This window comes from Hemicordylus capensis, chromosome 2, assembly GCF_027244095.1.
Source record: "Hemicordylus capensis ecotype Gifberg chromosome 2, rHemCap1.1.pri, whole genome shotgun sequence".
Classification (NCBI taxonomy): domain Eukaryota; kingdom Metazoa; phylum Chordata; class Lepidosauria; order Squamata; family Cordylidae; genus Hemicordylus; species Hemicordylus capensis.
In genome coordinates, this window is record NC_069658.1 from 190,548,787 (window position 1) to 190,565,897 (window position 17,111).

Sequence of the window (17,111 nt, forward strand, 5' to 3'; positions counted from 1 at the left end):
CACATTAGTCAATATGGGCATTTAAAGCCTCATGGAACCTGCTCTCTGGCCTGCCACTGTCTCAAACTTGGTTGATAATGATCAAGGAATGATGGCCTCTTTTTTTTTTTTTTTTTTTTGCAGTGGTGTGTGTCTCTGGAATGCCCTCCTCATAGAGGTATGCCAGATGCCTTTCTTGGCAAGTTTTAAAAGATCTGTGAGAACCTCTCTGTTTCGCCAAGCTTATGGCAAAGAGTGTTAGTGGTCGGTGCTGTTAGGAAGCAAGAATGTGGGAAAGGAAGAGAGGCCAACGCTTGGACTGCGGGGAGGAAGGAGCTTGGAGTGGGCAGAACAAGCATGAAGGCAGCTGGTGACAAGCTGCTTGAAATGGGGACATGCTGCCACCTTAGGCTGCAAGAGGGTGTTTGGCCTGGTTGAATGTTCTCCTTCATAGGGGGTGGAATTCCGAGCAGATACTAACCTAGCATATCAGGAACAAGGCTAGATCAGAACTTGTCTTCTCCGCCTTCAGGTTTTTTCCATGTATATGCATACATACAAATGTGTCCAGATAGGGGGTGCAAGAGGGGGCAGTCCCCCTGCCCAGGATTGAGCCAGTTCCCATTGAATTCAATGGGACATGTTCCCAGGGAAGGGGGTATAGGGTTGCTGGCTTTGTCCCCCCCACCCCAAGAATAGCCCTGTGGATGCCCTTGTACACACACACACACACACACACACGAAAGAGAAATACTGAATCAATCAATTTTCCCAACCTGCAGTTCAAACCGGTATAGCCCAAGAACAGTTTTCCATAATGGAAATCCAGGAACATTTTTATTACTTCTTCTCTGGTGAATTAGACCAAAGTCCGTACACTGAAGGGGTAGGAAGGGAGGGAACAGACCCTTGCATAAGATGCTCCAGAAAATTTCCTAATTGCTGAGTCTGCATAGCACTTACTATGTTCTGATTCCCAATTTGGTAGGAAATCTGTTTTGTGCATTTCGGTTCTGCATGGATTTCTCTGATGTCTTTCCTACCATATTCATGTATGTACCAAAAAGTACAGGAGTCAGATGATATGCAGATACCGACAAGCTGGCAAATACATTTTGGAAAGCTGTTACTGAGATGTCTTTTGTGGCTTAGAAAATGCAGAAGTGGAGATACAAACTCTGCTTCCTCTTTCTGACTCAGTCTGTTGTCACATCAGTTTGCAGTTCTTCGCGTCTATGGAACAGTTCATATTTAGGGTCCAGTACTGTGATGGTGCAGTATAGATTAGTTTGCTGTGGCAATTTTCAAACCAAAACCCTTTACTTTAATCCTAAGAGCCATTTTTATTGTTGTACAGTGGGTTCCTCAGGCAGTGGGTTCCTGAGATGCTTGTAGAGTCTGTTAAGAAACACCCTGTGCTGGTGTTCATGTTTCAAACAAATGCTGAAAGTTCAGGTTGGGAAAAAGAGAGAGTTCATGTTCTGGGCAGCATTGCAATTCTGCAGTTGCATCACAGAAGCACAAAAGCTGGCATTAGAGAGAGCAGTCCACATTTAAAAAAAAAGAAAGACATTTTTACCCATCATGAGGGAATGCACAAAACCATTTGTGTAGATGTGAAATCTCACATGTTCCTGTTCATCAGGGACAGACCCTCTTTCCCCGTACCTGTCCCTGATAAACCATTGCCCTGTTTTGTCTTTCGGGGAGATTTGGGTGCTCCCTTAAAATGGACCCAGTATGTCTCCTAGGGACAGATCCCCGTCCCCGCTGAAGGCACATTAAAGGACAGGTCACTTTTCATGGTGTATACGCACATTGCTTGTTTGTCTTTGAGTAAGCAGGCTCGCTTGGGAGGCTTCAAAAACCTATAAAACCTTTTTGTTCAGAAGCTTTGGAGCAAAATGAACTGCCTAGGGACTTGCATATGAGGTGGTATAAAAATGTGTTAAATATAAAAATAATATAAACTAGCCAACCCTCACAGAGCATCTGTGCGCTCTTTGGGGGCCTGCTGTTCCCCTCTCCAGCCCCACTCTCTTTTGTACCCCTCCCCTCTCCCCCCATCCTCCAGCCCCACTCTTTGTCCCCCTCCCCCACCCTCCTGCCCCACTCTCTCTTGTCTCCCTCCGGCAGTCTTCCTCCCATCCCAGCCTCTGATGCCTCTGGCAGCCAGGCCCAGCTGGGCCACCGCCTCTTCCATATCTGGGACAGCCTGGCCAGGCCAGGCAACCCCACCACCTCTTGCCAGGTCAGGGGGCCGCTGCCACCTCTTCCATACCTGGACGGCCTGGACAGCACAGGCCGTCCCTCCACCTCCAAGCAACCAGCCGCCACCTCTGGCCGTTTTGTGGCCCGCCCCCACTGCCGCCATTTTTTCTTTCCACTCAACTCTCACTGGGCCCAGGAACTCTCGTAATGTGTCACGAGAGTTCCGCCGCCAAATCCAGGAGGACACACACCGGCTAAGAGAATTAAATACAGTGGGTATAGGAAAGAATCACCCCCTTTGATAGACCTTAAATTCTGGTTCCCTTACATCCTGAAATGAAAACACAAAGAAAATTCCCTTCACCAGCTGTACTTATCCAATGCAACCTATAACATCCAACTGAAAAACATCACAATTACAGTCCAGAAAAAGTGTCAGAAATAAAAAACAAGAATTACTGAGATTGAAAAAGGATCACACACACCCCCCACCCAATGTCAATATTTTGTTGAACCACCTTTTGCTTTAATAACAGCCTTGAGTCTGTTGGGATACTTCTCTATCAACCTTGCACATCTAGACGGAGCAATATTTGCCCACTCCTCCATACAGAACTGTTCAAGTTCAGTCACATTGGATGGTAGGTGTTGGTGGACTGCTATCCTCCCTGGATCCGGTCGACCCTCCAAACTGGATGGAAGAGCAAGGAGGAAACTGGTAAGAGAGGTTACCAAGAGGCCAATGGCCACTCTGAAGGAGTTAAAGGACTTCATGGCAAAGAGTGGTTGTTCTGTGCATGTGACAACAATTTCACGAGCGCTCCACAGATGTGGCTTGTTCGGGAGGGTCGCAAGGAGAAAGCCACTTCTCAAGAAAGGCCACATTAAAGCTCGTTTGAGCTTTGCCAGAAGGCACCTTGAAGATTCTGATGCCAAATGGAAAAAGGTCTTATGGTCAGATGAGACCAAGATTGAACTATTTGGCCTCAACACCAAACAGTACACCTGGCGTAAATCCAAAGCAGCTCACCATCCACAACACACCATACCTACAGTGAAGCATGAAGGTGGCAGCATCCTGTTGTGGGGGTGTTTCTCTGCCTCAGGGACTGGGGCTCTTGTTGGGGTAGAAGGAAAAATGGATGGGGCAAAATACCGTCAGATTCTGGAAGAAAACCTGCTACCCTCTGCCAGACAGTTGAGGATGGGCAGAAGATTCACCTTTCAACATGACAACGATCCGAAGCACACAGCAAAATTGACCACACAGTGGCTGAAGGAGAAAAAAGTGAACGTCCTCATGTGGCCCAGTCAGAGCCCAGACCTAAATCCCAAAAAAATCTGTGGAGAGATTTGAAGATAGCAGTCCACCAACACCTACCATCCAATGTGACCGAACTTGAACAGTTCTGTATGGAGGAGTGGGCAAATATTGCTCCGTCTAGATGTGCAAGGTTGATAGAGAAGTATCCCAACAGACTCAAGGCTGTTATTAAAGCAAAAGATGGTTCAACAAAATATTGACATGGGGGAGGGTGATCCTTTTTCAATCTCAGTAATTCTTGTTTTTTGTTTCTGACACTTTTTCTGGACTGTAATTGTGATGTTTTTCAGTTGGATGTTATAGGTTGCATTGGATAAGTACAGCTGGTGAAGGGAATTTTCTTTGTGTTTTCATTTCAGGATGTAAGGGAACCAGAATTTAAGGTCTATCAAAGGGGGTGATTCTTTCCTATACCCACTGTATATAGATAAATGTGGGAGTAGACTAGGGTGGCCGGAAAGCAAACAGCAGTCCACTGGTGGACTACTTAATGCCTATCTGGGATGTGCAGAATGTTCTGCACTTGGAATGTTCTGCCTCAAAACAGGCCGTTTCGAGTGTTCTGAGCTCGAAACTAAATGCCCTTCAAATGAAGGGCCTGTTCCAAGCTCGGAACTGAACAGCCCATTTTGAGTCAGAAAGTTCTGAGCATTCTGAGAACCATTTTGGATTCCAAAATGCCACTCTTCTGGCCTCTACACATGTGCAGAAGCCATTTGCACAGGCCTGCTCAACTTCGGCCCTCCTGCAGATGTTGGCCCACAACTCCCATAATCCCTGGCTATTGGCCAGTGTGGCTGGGGATTCTGGGAATTGTAGTCCAAAAACAGCTGGAGTGCCTCAGTTGAGCAGGCCTGCATTTGCGTGATCAGCACTGCCATGCAAATGGCAGAATTTAGTGTTCCATTCTGAGCTCAGAACGGAGCGTTAAATCTATTTCATGCACATCCCTAATGCCTATAACTTCCTGGAAACCATTCTAGCAAACAACGTTGGACTAAGTGGCCTGGGTCTGATCCAGCAAGTATCTTCTTATATACTTAAGCAAGAGTAGATAAACAAGATCATTTAACATAATTTAGTTAAGAGTTTGCACTTTTGAGTTGTACTTTAAAAATGTTTCAATGGACCATTGCGATTTTAGCACAAACAAGGTACATTCTCTTTTAAATCTTACCTCAAAAACCTTTTGGACTTCTTTGAGAGTGTCAACAAGTGTGTGGATCAAGGTGATCCAGTTGACATAGTATACCTGGACTTCCAAATAGCTTTCAACAAAGTTCCTCATCAAAGACTCCTGAGGAAACTTAGCGGTCATGGGATAAGGGGACAAGTACATGTGTGGATTGCTAACTGGTTGGAAGACAGGAAACAGAGGGTAGGTATAAATGGAGAGTTTTCACAATGGAGGGAAGTAAGAAGTGGGGTCCCCCAGGGATCTGTACTGGGACCAGTGCTTTTTAATCTATATATATATATATATCTCCTGGGTGTGCCCAGGAAAAATGCGTACCGGCAGCCCAGCTGATTGGCTGGGCTGCGGGGGCGCCTGATTGGTCCTGGCGCACCCAGGAGAATTGCCTGGCTGGGCGGCTGCGGAGGCAAGGCGGCGGGCCCGGCCACGGTGGGCCAGGCAGCAGCGGGCCCAGCCGCGGCGGTGGGCCAGCTAGAGGCACAGATTTGCAGATGATACCAAACTCTTTCAGGTAGTAAAATCCAAAACAGATTGTGAGCAGCTCCAAAAGGATCTCGCCAAACTGGGTGAGTGGGTGACAAAGGGGCAAATGCGGTTCAGTATTGGAAAGTGTAAAGTGATGCACATTGGGACAAAAAACCCCAACTTCAAGTATACGCTGATGGGATCTGAGCTGTCGGTGACTGACCAGGAGAGGGATCTTGGGGTCGTGTGGATAGCTCATCGAAAGTGTCAACTCAATGTGTGGCAGCTGTGAAAAAGGCCAGTTCCATGCTAGGGATCATTAGGAAGGGGATTGAAAATAAAACGGCTAATATTATAATGCCCTTATAAAAAACTATGGTGTGGCCACACCTGGAGCACTGCATACAATTCTGGTCACCACATCTGAAAAGATGATCATGGGGCCTAGAGCACCATTCTTATGAGGCAAGGCTACAACACCTGGGGCTATTTAGTTTAGGAAAAAGATGACTGCGGGGAGACATGATAGAGGTCTACAAAATCATGCATGGTGTGGAGAAAGTGGATAGAGAGAAATTCTTCTCCCTCTCACATAACACTAGAACCAGGGGTCATCCCATGAAATTGATTGGCAGGAAATCTAGGACCAACAAACAGAAGTACTTTTTCAGACAATGCATAATCAACTTGTGGAATTCTCTGCCACAAGATATGGTGACAGCCAACAACCTGGATGGCTTTAAGAGGGGTTTGGATAACTTCATGGAGAAGTCTATCATCAGCTACTAGTTGGAGGGCTAAAAGCCACTTCCAGCCTCAAAGGCAGGATGCCTCTGAATACCCGTTGCAGGGGAGTAACAACAGGAGAGAGGGCATGCCCTTAACTCCTGCCTCTAGGCTCCCAGTGGCATCTAGTGGGCCACTGTGCAAAACAGGATGCTGGACTAGATGGGCCTTGGGCCTGATCCAGCAGGGCTGTTCTTATGTTCTTATGTTTTTATGTTGTTTTCTGCCTTCAAACCTATTTGAGCATCAAATTTTATACACCAAGAGCGTGTGCAGCATAGTGGCCAAGAGTGTAAGCTCGAAAGCCCCTGATTCAAACCTCACCTTACCGTCAAACTTATTATCTGAGCTAAGCAAACCCCAATTCTCTTAGCTTTGGCCCCTATCTGTAACATAGGGATAATAATACTGGCCTACCTTGCAAGACTGTGGTAAGAATTACTGTGATTATAATTTGGAACCCTGATCATGAACTATCTGAATGGTGTTGGCCTGCAGTGCTCAGGACCCAGGGATGTCTATGGTCCTAGGTATCATTATGGTTATATACAATGTATCTATATAGATATTTCCTGAGTTGAAAGTGAGGTTTCTTCCTTAAACCAGTGCAACCTCATGCAGCTGCAGATGACAAAGCCAGCGGAATTGCCACAGGGCCCACTTTCTTGCAAACCGAAAAGTATGCAAATCAAAGGGACAAACAAGTTTCCTCACACGGAAATGCTTGTCAGCAGGAAACAGAAAAGTTTGAGTGACTGCGAGCTCACAGACTAAGGCTCTGTGAAGTATGCAACTTTCATGGGGCTACCAAGCCGTGCTGGTGGCTTCTGAGTCGTCCAAATATTTGGGCTGGGATTCACACCTGGAAATCTGCTCACCAGCCCAGTGAGGACTTGACCATGGCAGAACCTCAACCAGCTGGTAGGTGAAACAACCTTTTGATCTCTTTAGAACAAGGCGTATGAAGCTCATCATTTAGCACACTGCAAGTCACTGCAGGAGGCAGCCCCTTGAGCTCAGCCGTGGCTGTGTTTAAGCTTTTGTGACTTTTTGTGTTCTGGAGAACAGCTCTTCGGACCCAGACTTCTGATTGTAATGAACGGGTGGGTTAGAATGACAGTTTATTCAAGGCTAGAGACAGATGGTAATCCCGCCCCCCCCCCGTGAGTTGGAAGAGGTACATACGAAACAAGTGTTACTTGTGTTGTGTCATCCCATTGTTGTTTATGATAAACAGACTTCTCAGGCTTTATAGTCCTTCAGCAGCCTACTAAACCTGCTTGAGCAGAAGCAACTGCAGGACAAAAGAAACAAACATGTACACCATTGGCAATGATACCTCTGTCATACCTTGTCTGTTTCCAGCCCAAGTCAGCAAGCATACCACCCTGTCTGTGACTGGTGCAGGGAAAATACTGAATAGAATTTTGCAGATGAAGGATTACAGAGTTTATTCCAGTGTACTCAGAACCTGAAGTACTTATTAATCACTTCAGAAATCATCACTGTATCCTTATTCATCAGCTGGAAGAAAGGCACCAGAAAGCCTGGGAATACTGGACATTAAAGGAAAGGGCTGTTTTATCTTTGAGGTTCAACAATTACTATTTAAGGTTGCAGCTTAAATTATCTGTCCAATATTTGAGCACCAGTGCACACACACACACATAAATACCCACCAAGCAAGAATTCACCCTAAGACTTGGAAAAATCATTATTTAAAACACGTTTGAAAGCACAAAATCTTAATAATGTAGACTGAGAAATGGGGATTTCCACATACACATTTTAAATTTTAGAAAACGCTCCTCAGATTTCTTTCAGCTCTCTCACTGGTTATTTCAAACCCAGTAACCTGTTTAGAGAACTCATGCAAGGCTTGCAGCCCTGTGATCCATCCTGACACCATGCTGAGGTTAAGACCTGCGATTACGTGAATTTCCATTTCCTGGACACTTTTGCTTAATTGAATGCCCGTTTGCACATGCCTGTGCATTGTACATAAAGTATAGTATCACAAGGCTAAAAACAGAGATTGAGTGGTCCAGCTTCGACTCTTCTTATACCACACCATGTCCATACTACAACAGCCCTTCCATGAACTATGCATATCGAATAGGACACTCTATTGTGCCACAATTAGAACACAGTTAACAACGAGCCAGCATAGCGTAGCGATTAGAGTGTTGGACTAGGAACGGGAAGACCCAAGTTCAAATCCCCATTCAGTCATGAAACTCTTTGGATGACTCTGGGCCAGTTGTGTATCTCTCAGCCTAACCTACCTCACAGGGTTGTTGTGAGGATAGAAATAACCATGTACTTTGAGCTCCTTGGAGGAAGAGTGGGATATAAAGGTAATAAATAAATAAATAAATAAATAAAGTGCCTAATGTAAAAGGTGTTTGCACTAGACAATTCAGATGGCTCAGACAACTGAGCCAAGCCATGTGCAAGAAGGGTGCATGTGCAACACACACACACACACTCCACACACCCTTTAGCCCATCATTGCTAGCACATCAAACCCCTGAGAATAGGAAACATCGGAAACTGCCATATACTGAGTCAGACCATAGGTCTATCTAGCTCAGTATTGTCTTCACAGACTGGCAGCAGCTTCTCCAAGGTTGCAGGCAGGAATCTCTCTCAGCCCTATCTTGGAGATGCTGCCAGGGAGGGAACTTGAAACCTTCTGCTCTTCCCAGAGCGGCTCCATCCCCTGAGGGGAATATCTTGCAGTGCTCACACATCAAGTCTCCCATTCATATGCAACCAAGGCAGACTCTACTTAGCTATGGGGACAAGTCATGCTTGCTACCACAAGAGTAAGCCCCACCATACCTCCTTGTTCTCACAGTCCTTTGCCTTATCTATGTGAAGATCCAAACTATGACAATCTCTAAAAGCAGAAACATCTCCCAGGTTATTACAGGGGAATTTAAACCTTAGCCCTAATCCAACTATGCCCTGGTAATCAGGGTTCTGATTGTCCACCTATAAAGCTCATAGTGAAAAGGGTCTCATGGAAGGGGAAAGGAGGGGGAAAGAGAAGGTGGGCTGGTGTAGCCAAAAGGTTCATGACAATTGGAAATGGATGGTGGTTGAGGGGATAGCTTCTTGATAACAAGTGGATGGGGTGAGAGGGTGTGCATTATAACAGGCAAATATATTTGCAAGAGAATATTGTAAACACTATATAATAGCTTTTAATTCTGACAGAGTGTGATGATTCATATAATCACTAAACTCGACACTAACATTTTTAAAAAATACTTCAGCAAGGTACCCTAGTTCTACACCAGAGAATGCTGTATTTGGTGCTCTGTGTAAGAGAAGCAAATGAAAAGTATTCTGCACATACTTGCTTCCTGAGATATCTTGGGGCCAGGACACTTGGGATTAAACATAGACCCAGATGGACTGTGCCCAAGATGTTTTAAAAAACCAGATATTATAGCAAAGTGGTGGATATGAACCAGTGTGTTTCTGTTCTAGGAGGTTAGATGGGGACTATGCAGGCCTCCCAGCTTGGCCTCAGTTCCTCCTCTGTGAAACAAGAGTACTGCACCATAAGGCTATTGCAGGAATGAATGAAGTGAAAAACAGGAGGTACTTTTATGTATTTATGTACTTACTTCATATATACTCCACTCTTCCTCCAAGAAGATATGTACATGGTTATGTTTATCTTCACAACAACCCTGTGAGTTAGGTTAGACTGAGAGCTGACTCAGAGTAACCCACTGAGTTTAACAACTGAATGAGAATTTGAACTTGGATCTCCCTGGTCATAGTCCAGCACTTTAACCACTATGCCACACTGGCTTTTCATTGTTCCATGGGTGAGGTTTTCCAGAATACTCCTATGACAGCACATCTGGAAGCTCCATCCATTCACTTGTTCACTAGACAGGAATTCAGCCAAATTGTGTGACATAAATTAAAAATAAATCTTGATTCCATGTCAGACCCCTTTTTTACCACACTGGGCACACAAGGCAAGTGAAGCAGGCGTTGGCTGTCTTACTTCATGATGGATGTTTTTTTCAGTTCATTTGTGCTTGGCAAGAAGGCAGAAGTTCCACTTCCCTTTGAGTTTCTCTTACCTCATTTCACAGAAAGCATCAAATACTCAAAAACTCAGCATCTTTTCCTACCTCAGAACAGTATTTCCGGTTCGGGGCCTTAGTATATTAAGAATAGCTGTTGAATCTAATTCACAGGCAGAATTTGGAGTGTTGTTTCACCTTTTACAAAATCCCTGTTCAGAAGACATTCATGTGTACAAATTCACATGCAGTTCATGCAGGGATTATCATGTATGAAAAAGCTGTATGTGTAATCATCACACACATCAATCAACAAGCAGTTTGCACATTAGTTTCTATACAGAATTCAGAGGCTCCATTTAAGGAAGACAGAGGGGGTCATCCCTCTCCCATATTTCAGGAACACCTGCATTTCTAACCAACTCACTGGTTTTATACACTGAGGGCCAAGCTAGATGTGAGGTGGGATTTCTCAGCATTTGTTGCAAAGAAAATAATAATAATTTACCAGGCTGAGGGAGGACAAAAGCAATGGCTTTTTAAAAAAACCCAAAATAAATGTAATGCAATCCCAACAAAATTGCCAGGCTTTTTTGGTCTTTGTCTGAGATTCAATAATACTGTGTTTTTGGCTTGTGGGGCAGGGATCTAGTCAAAGTCGATCTACGGGGTGACTTTATGGGCTGTGACTTTAAGGGGCATGCTAAGGTTTGGGGAGGACAGAACATGAGTAGGAGCTGAGCATTTTTGTACATTTAAATGGACAGGAAAGAAAGAGGGATTCCATGAACGGAGTGCGGGTGGGGGGAAGGTGGGGAATGACAGGATGTGGAAGAGATTTGATTATTTCAATAGTCAATAGATTAGGTATGGTTGGTGTGTGTGTGTGTGTGTGTGTGTGTGTGTGTGCGCATGTGTGCTCGCTATCTGCACGAATGGGAAGCAGCTTCCGAATGTGATCCCCTTAGCCGATGGAATTGGGTGAGGTATATACAGTATTTAAATGTGGTGGGGGACATTTCAGTGAAACATTTAAAAAAAGCTCTCTGGTTGCAGAACTGAGAGCTCCACTACTGTCAGGGACATATTTTCAGGAGACACAGTGGCCTTCAGAGGGAAGGGAAGGTCGGCACAAATCCCACGTGTGGCATGTTTTTCAGTGCACACAGTGTTAGTCGTGTTAGTCAGCCACTGTTGCCATTCCACTCGCTGTTGCTCAGTGTTCGAGGATTCCCAGCATTTAGGATGCAAACTGATGGTGGTGACAGTGCATACAGGACCCCCGTTGGATATTGCCTTTGGCATCACTTCTAGGTATCTCCATCACCAGTCCCTCCCCTGTTCTGGGTAGCTCCATTCCTTACTGTCTGATGTTTGGCGAGTGATTACTCGATCCAAGGCTTTTCAGTAATGGCATCCTCCCTACAGAATTCTGTCCGTTGAGGCTCACTTGGAAAGCAGACTGATGGCAAAGACCTTCCCACATTGGAAGGTAATAACTGCACTGAGAGAGAGCTGAGGGCTGGTTTTAGCAGAACATCACTGTGGGCATGTTCAGATGTAACGGGACCTCAGATTGCCACTGCTCAGGGAGTTCATGCTCCACCACATCCCCACGTGAGATTAACTTCCAGTCTTGCTAACAATGTGCCAAGATTGGTCATGTCATACAAACCCACCACTCTCAGAATATTCTACCCTACTTGCAGCAGGGAACCTGGCATCTGTCCCTCACTTCCAATCTAAGCCACAGGTGTCGGTTCCCTGCCAGAAGTAGGGTAGGATATGCTGAGACTGGGTGGGTGGGTGGGTTGTATGACACAACCTATCCCAGCACATCATTACTGAGACTGGAAGTAGAGGCTCACATGGGGATGGGAGGAGATATTTTCATATCAGTGGAAATGATTGGAAGTAGATTCAGGACAAACAAATAGTATTTTCACAGTGCACAGTTAATTGACAGAATTTGCTCGTACAGGATGTGGTGATGGCCACTAGCTTAAATGGTTTTCAAAGGGGATTAGACACATTCATGAAAGGCGTGTACCAATGGTTATCAGTCTACCAATGGATATGAGTCATTATGGGTATATGGAACCTCCATATTTAGATGCAGTATGTCTCTGAATATCAGTTGCTGTGGGAGAGGACTAATGCCTCCATTCCTTACTGCCCTGCTTGTGGGCTTCCTTGATTGGCCACTTCCTTGACTGGCCACTGTGGGAAGCAGGATGCTGGACTGGATAGATCGTTGGTTTGATCCAGTGGTGCTCTTCCTATGTTCTTAACTGCGTTTCCCAGGATTGTTTTCGTTTATGTACCCCTGCCTGTTGGTTTATTGTTTTGTTTGGGTGCTTAATTGTCTTGGGTTTGGTTCTCACAATCCACTTTAAGTCAGAGGAGTGGCCAAGATTCTAGAACAGTGCATGCTCCCAAAAATGCATCATGTGGGCAGGGAAAAGCCCGTTGAAGGACTGGGAAGTGATCATGTGTGAGAAGGAATCCCGATCGGGTGGATCTGGGTGATGTATTGGTGATCTGGGGTTTAATGTATTGTGGAGGAGGTCCACTGCTCTCATTCTCTAACCAGGATTCCTTCTCACACACAATCACTTCTTGATCCTCTGACTGGCTTTCCCCCCTGGGAGCATGCACAGCTCCAGGATCCTAGCTAGCCATTCCTCCTCTTCAGGCTGGATTGTGAGAACCAGCCTTTGCTCTTCTTTTTCCCTTCCTTTTTATGCCTGTTTTATATTTATGTGATTTTTTAATATGAACATTTAAAATATATGAACTGATCTTTTAAAGAAACTTGGCTGTAAGCTGTTTGGACTGTGGACTTATTGGGCCTCCTCATTGGTCTAAGAATGCAGAGTGTGAATTTTAGAAACAGATATCTAAATAGTTTGCCTCTGCCAAGCCATGCCATTTTGCCCACAGTCTGCAAAAACCATTTCCTCTGGGCTGCTTGAGTGGGGAGGAGGTTGTGCATTCTTCTGCTTCTTCTTCAGAGACTGAGCAGGTGTCTCCAGAAATTCAGAATAAAACATTATTTCTCAGACCTAGGCTAGACCCACTCCTCCAGATTTTGTGGAGACGGGGTTCTTGCTGCACATATACGCAGTCTGCAATCTAGAGCATTACAGCCATTGTGCACAAGTTCTGTAGGTATGTCTAAGACAGTAAGGCTATACACATGAGCAGCCTTACCCAGGTTAGGGAAGCCCTACCTGGGTTGGGCTGCTTGTGTGCAGTGCTGGGATCGAGGTTTTGTACCTGGGCTCTTACCTGGGTTAAAGGGCGCAAGCTCACCCTTAACTCCGGCACCGCAGCCCGAACAGACACAGCAGCCTGTCACGCAGCCCGGATGTAGACAGAGTGAGGCACCTGGAGCACCTAACTCTCAGGGGCATCCCCCAGGGCACTGTGCTTGTTGTTGAGATTCCTGGAGGCTGGGACAGAGAGTCTTGGCCTCCAGAGATCCATGCTGCTCCACGCGGTGTGGATTGTGTGGGCGTGTGCCAGCACGCTGAAGAGAAAGTCAATGGTTGTCTGTGGGGAGGGTAGGTGAAACCCTGCCTGCCCACCCGGTCATGAGTATAGCTTTCATGTTTTTCAACTTTTTTTTTTTTTTAAGAGAACCTCTTTCAGCAAGTTTTGTCTTTTGAGTATCACCAAGCATGCAACCAGTATTTGTTGCCTCCAAAAACCTGAGATTTCTGAGATGGGGCCAAGTGATGTCACAAGATCACCAACTCTTTTTTAAAACAAAACAAAACCCAGATACAGGACCAAGGACCTGGAGAAGGAAGAGGAAGGAGGAGGGGGGGGGATTTTTTCCTAACTTTTTGGAGGATTTTTAAAATAGAAATATTTTTCAGCATGATGAGTGAAATACCTTTTTAAAGTAATGTTTTAAAATAATATTGTTATAGCCAGTGACACTGCTGCAAGATGGGACCCAAGATTAAAAACTAGTAGTGTTTTAAATCTCTGACAACTTTTAAAAAGTCCTTAAAGACTTTTTTTCCCCACCCAAGCTTTTTAACTTGATTGTAGTTTTAATTGTTTTAAACTTTTTATTTTTGACTTGATTTGTTTTTTTATTGTTGTGAACTGTCCAGAGATGGAAGTTTGGGGTAGTCTATAAATTTGACCAATCAATAAATAAAATACATAAATAACGTTAGTGAGTCTGGAGGTGAGGCTAGACTGGGAACAGTTCCAGTGCAGTTAAACTTGGGCAACTTGCCATGTTTCATACTCTGCAATAGGTTCTAAAGATGCTGTCCTGGAGCCTTTCCAGACAGGGCTTTCAGCTCTCAGTGTCTCCGACGAGCAAAGCCACTTCAGATGGGACTCACAGCATTAGGAAAGCAGCTCCTACCTTCTCTTATCCAAGTTTTCTTTTCTGTATGTCCACACACTTGCTTCCGGGTTTTGCTTGTGGCCAATGGCTTCCTAGAGGAGGTGGAACGCCACGCCTCCCTTTCTCCCCAAGAGTTTAGTAATTAAAACACCCTCTGTGATCTGGCGCGCGCACACACACACACTCTTCTGCTTAATTGGTTTGTGGATTGGTGCCTGATAGCCATCAGCTTTCCATTCCACCACCACCACCACCCCCTCCACCATGACCCCAGCACACACAGACACACACACTGCTTTTGCAGCCCCCTTCCCAGTTTGGATTACATGCTCATTTTCTGCAAAGAAAGCCCTCTGCAAAAAACTTTCAAAAAAGCAAAAATGTAGCTATGCAGCCTGAAAACTGGATTTTTGACTCTTTGCCTCTGAGTAGAAAGCAAAGCAGTTCTCTATTTGCATTTGACTTGCTCTTATCATGTTAATGTCAGCACCTCACTGCAGCCCCTCCGGTTTATCCAGAAAAGTCTGCTAGAATAAGAGATTTTTAAAACTCGGACATAAATCGGGATGAGGTGAAATCTGGAAGTGAAAGCCCGAATTCTGTGTGAAGTGCTCTGAAGATGTCACATGGACTTTGGGGTATATCTGCCCAATGTGCAAGCACACACACACCCTTCCGGTGGAGATTTGCAGTTAAAGTTTTGTCTGGAAAAGCTCCTGGAGCATTTTCAGACAAGCTTTACCACGAGTTTACTGCAAGGCTTTACGAGTTCAAAGTTGCCCCCCCAAAGACACAAAAAGTGGATTTGTTTAACCCCAGATACAAATCAGGCTGCATTCTAACACACAATGAAAAACCCAAAATTGTGTGTGAAGTGCCCCCCAATAGCTCTCAGGGACTTTGGGGTGAATCTGGCCAATTCGTGAACACATATGTGAACCCTCCATTCCGGAGGAGATGTAAACTAAAAGTCCTGGTGAGATTCCCAGGTAAAGTGATGCTAATGATGTCACACTTAGATTGCATATACATCTTAATTGCAACACCTCCCTCCTTTTTTATTATTAAATTAAAAGGATTGCCATAAATAGCTATGCAAAAACATTCCACAATAGTCATTTTAGATTGTAAACATCATAGTGGTTTGTGCATGGTGTACTGGAAGTCCTACAGCACAGCCATCATTCTTTATGATCTTTCATTGTAATAACTTCTAGGGAGTAGCTGTATAAGTCTATTGCAGCAAAACACAACAAAGCATCTGTGGCACCTTACTGTTTGTGGACCAATAATAAAGTCTTTAAGGTGCCACAAGATTCTTTGCTGTGCTTGCATTGTGATGATGATGATGATGATGATGATGATGATGATGAGTTGTTGTTGTTGCATTGTTTTTGCATTACATAACATTAAGTAATTAATGTTAAGTAATGGTTGTGGTTCAGGAAGGAGAAAGAAAAATGAGAGGACTGGGAGAAGGAAAGGATAGAGGCTGGGATTTAAAAAGGAAAAAGGAAGATTATTGTTTTCTTCCTATTTTTAAAGTTAGAATACTTCCAAAACTTTTCTTTGAAGCCCGGAAGCTGGCTGTTTGAAAAATCTTTAAGTGGCTAAAATACAGTATTGTTCTTTTATTGTGTTACTTAACATGGCAGCAAAAGTGCATGTGCACATGTAAACCAGCCTCAAGATTCAAAGAATAAGTATTTGAGGGGAAATGAAAAGATTCCTTCCTTCCTTTTTCCTTCCTTCCTAAATCTTTCTAAACCTCAGCTTCCTCAGCTATCTTTCTCCTTTCTCCCTAAATGCTAATCCTCCCCAGTCCCCACTTCCTTCATTCCCTGGGCTGGCCCCAGGGATTCCGGCATCCTGGGTGAAGTATGACTTTGGCGCCCTGGCCCACATTCTACTAAAATTACGTTCTGAACTGTATGTAATATAGTTTTAATTGAATGTGTGGGTGGGTGGGTGTGTGCCAAAGATATACTTGGTGGGGGGGTGGGGGTGTTGAGGACACAAATTATACCTTTAAAATTTTATAAAAACGTCCCTGCTGCTGCTGCCCTGCTCACCACACCGCTGCTCTGTTCCGCACGGTCTGCCCCTGCTGCTGCGTCAGCTGGGGCACATGAGTGGCGGCCACTTGAGTGGTCAGTGTGGCAAAGGTGTTTACTGAGCTTGGCCCTCAAATGGCGACCGTTCATGCACACAAGCCAGCTTAGCAGTAGGGGCAGTGCACACAGCAAGGGCAAGCTCCATGTGATCTTATGCATATTTAAAGGTATAATCTGCTTCCTCACTGCCCCCTCTATCCCAGCCACTACTGGGAGCTGCCACTGCGAATCACTGCGGGGGGGGGGGCAGCAGGGCACCCCGCCCGCCCCAAGATTTGGTGCCCTAAACAACCACCTAGATCTGGCTAGTGGAAAGGCCGGCCCTGTTCATTCCTTTCTTTCTTACAAGACAATCCTAAGCATCTCTACTCAGAAGCAAGGTTTACGGAGTTCAGTGGAGCTTGCTCTTCAGTGTAGATGTCTTTAGGAATTCAGCCTTAATCTTTCTCCCCTGCACGCACACACACACACACATTCCCCCTACTGATGTGATTCTGCTGCCGTGCTGAGTTGTTGCCCATCAAAACCACCCATCAAAAGAAGTGTGTGCTGAATGAGCAGGCAATGGGGACAGCTCTTGCTGTGGCTGGCTGTGAGGGTAATGAGTGGCTTG

At 45.1% G+C, this 17,111-nt stretch overlaps 2 protein-coding genes across 3 annotated transcripts in view; one reads left to right on the plus strand and one right to left on the minus strand.

Moving 5' to 3' along the window:
• Nucleotides 1-14,459, minus strand: part of LOC128344668 (phospholipase A and acyltransferase 3-like) — a 45,787-nt gene extending 31,328 nt beyond the window's left edge. For both annotated transcript variants that reach the window (XM_053295322.1, XM_053295325.1), the window contains exon 1: nt 14,403-14,459. The gene's annotated coding sequence lies outside the window, so the exon portion shown is untranslated. The remainder of the gene's footprint in view (nt 1-14,402) is intronic.
• The window catches only part of GMIP (GEM interacting protein), a 124,354-nt gene that overhangs the window by 38,169 nt on the left and 69,074 nt on the right, over nt 1-17,111 (plus strand). The gene's annotated exons all lie outside the window — the stretch shown is intronic.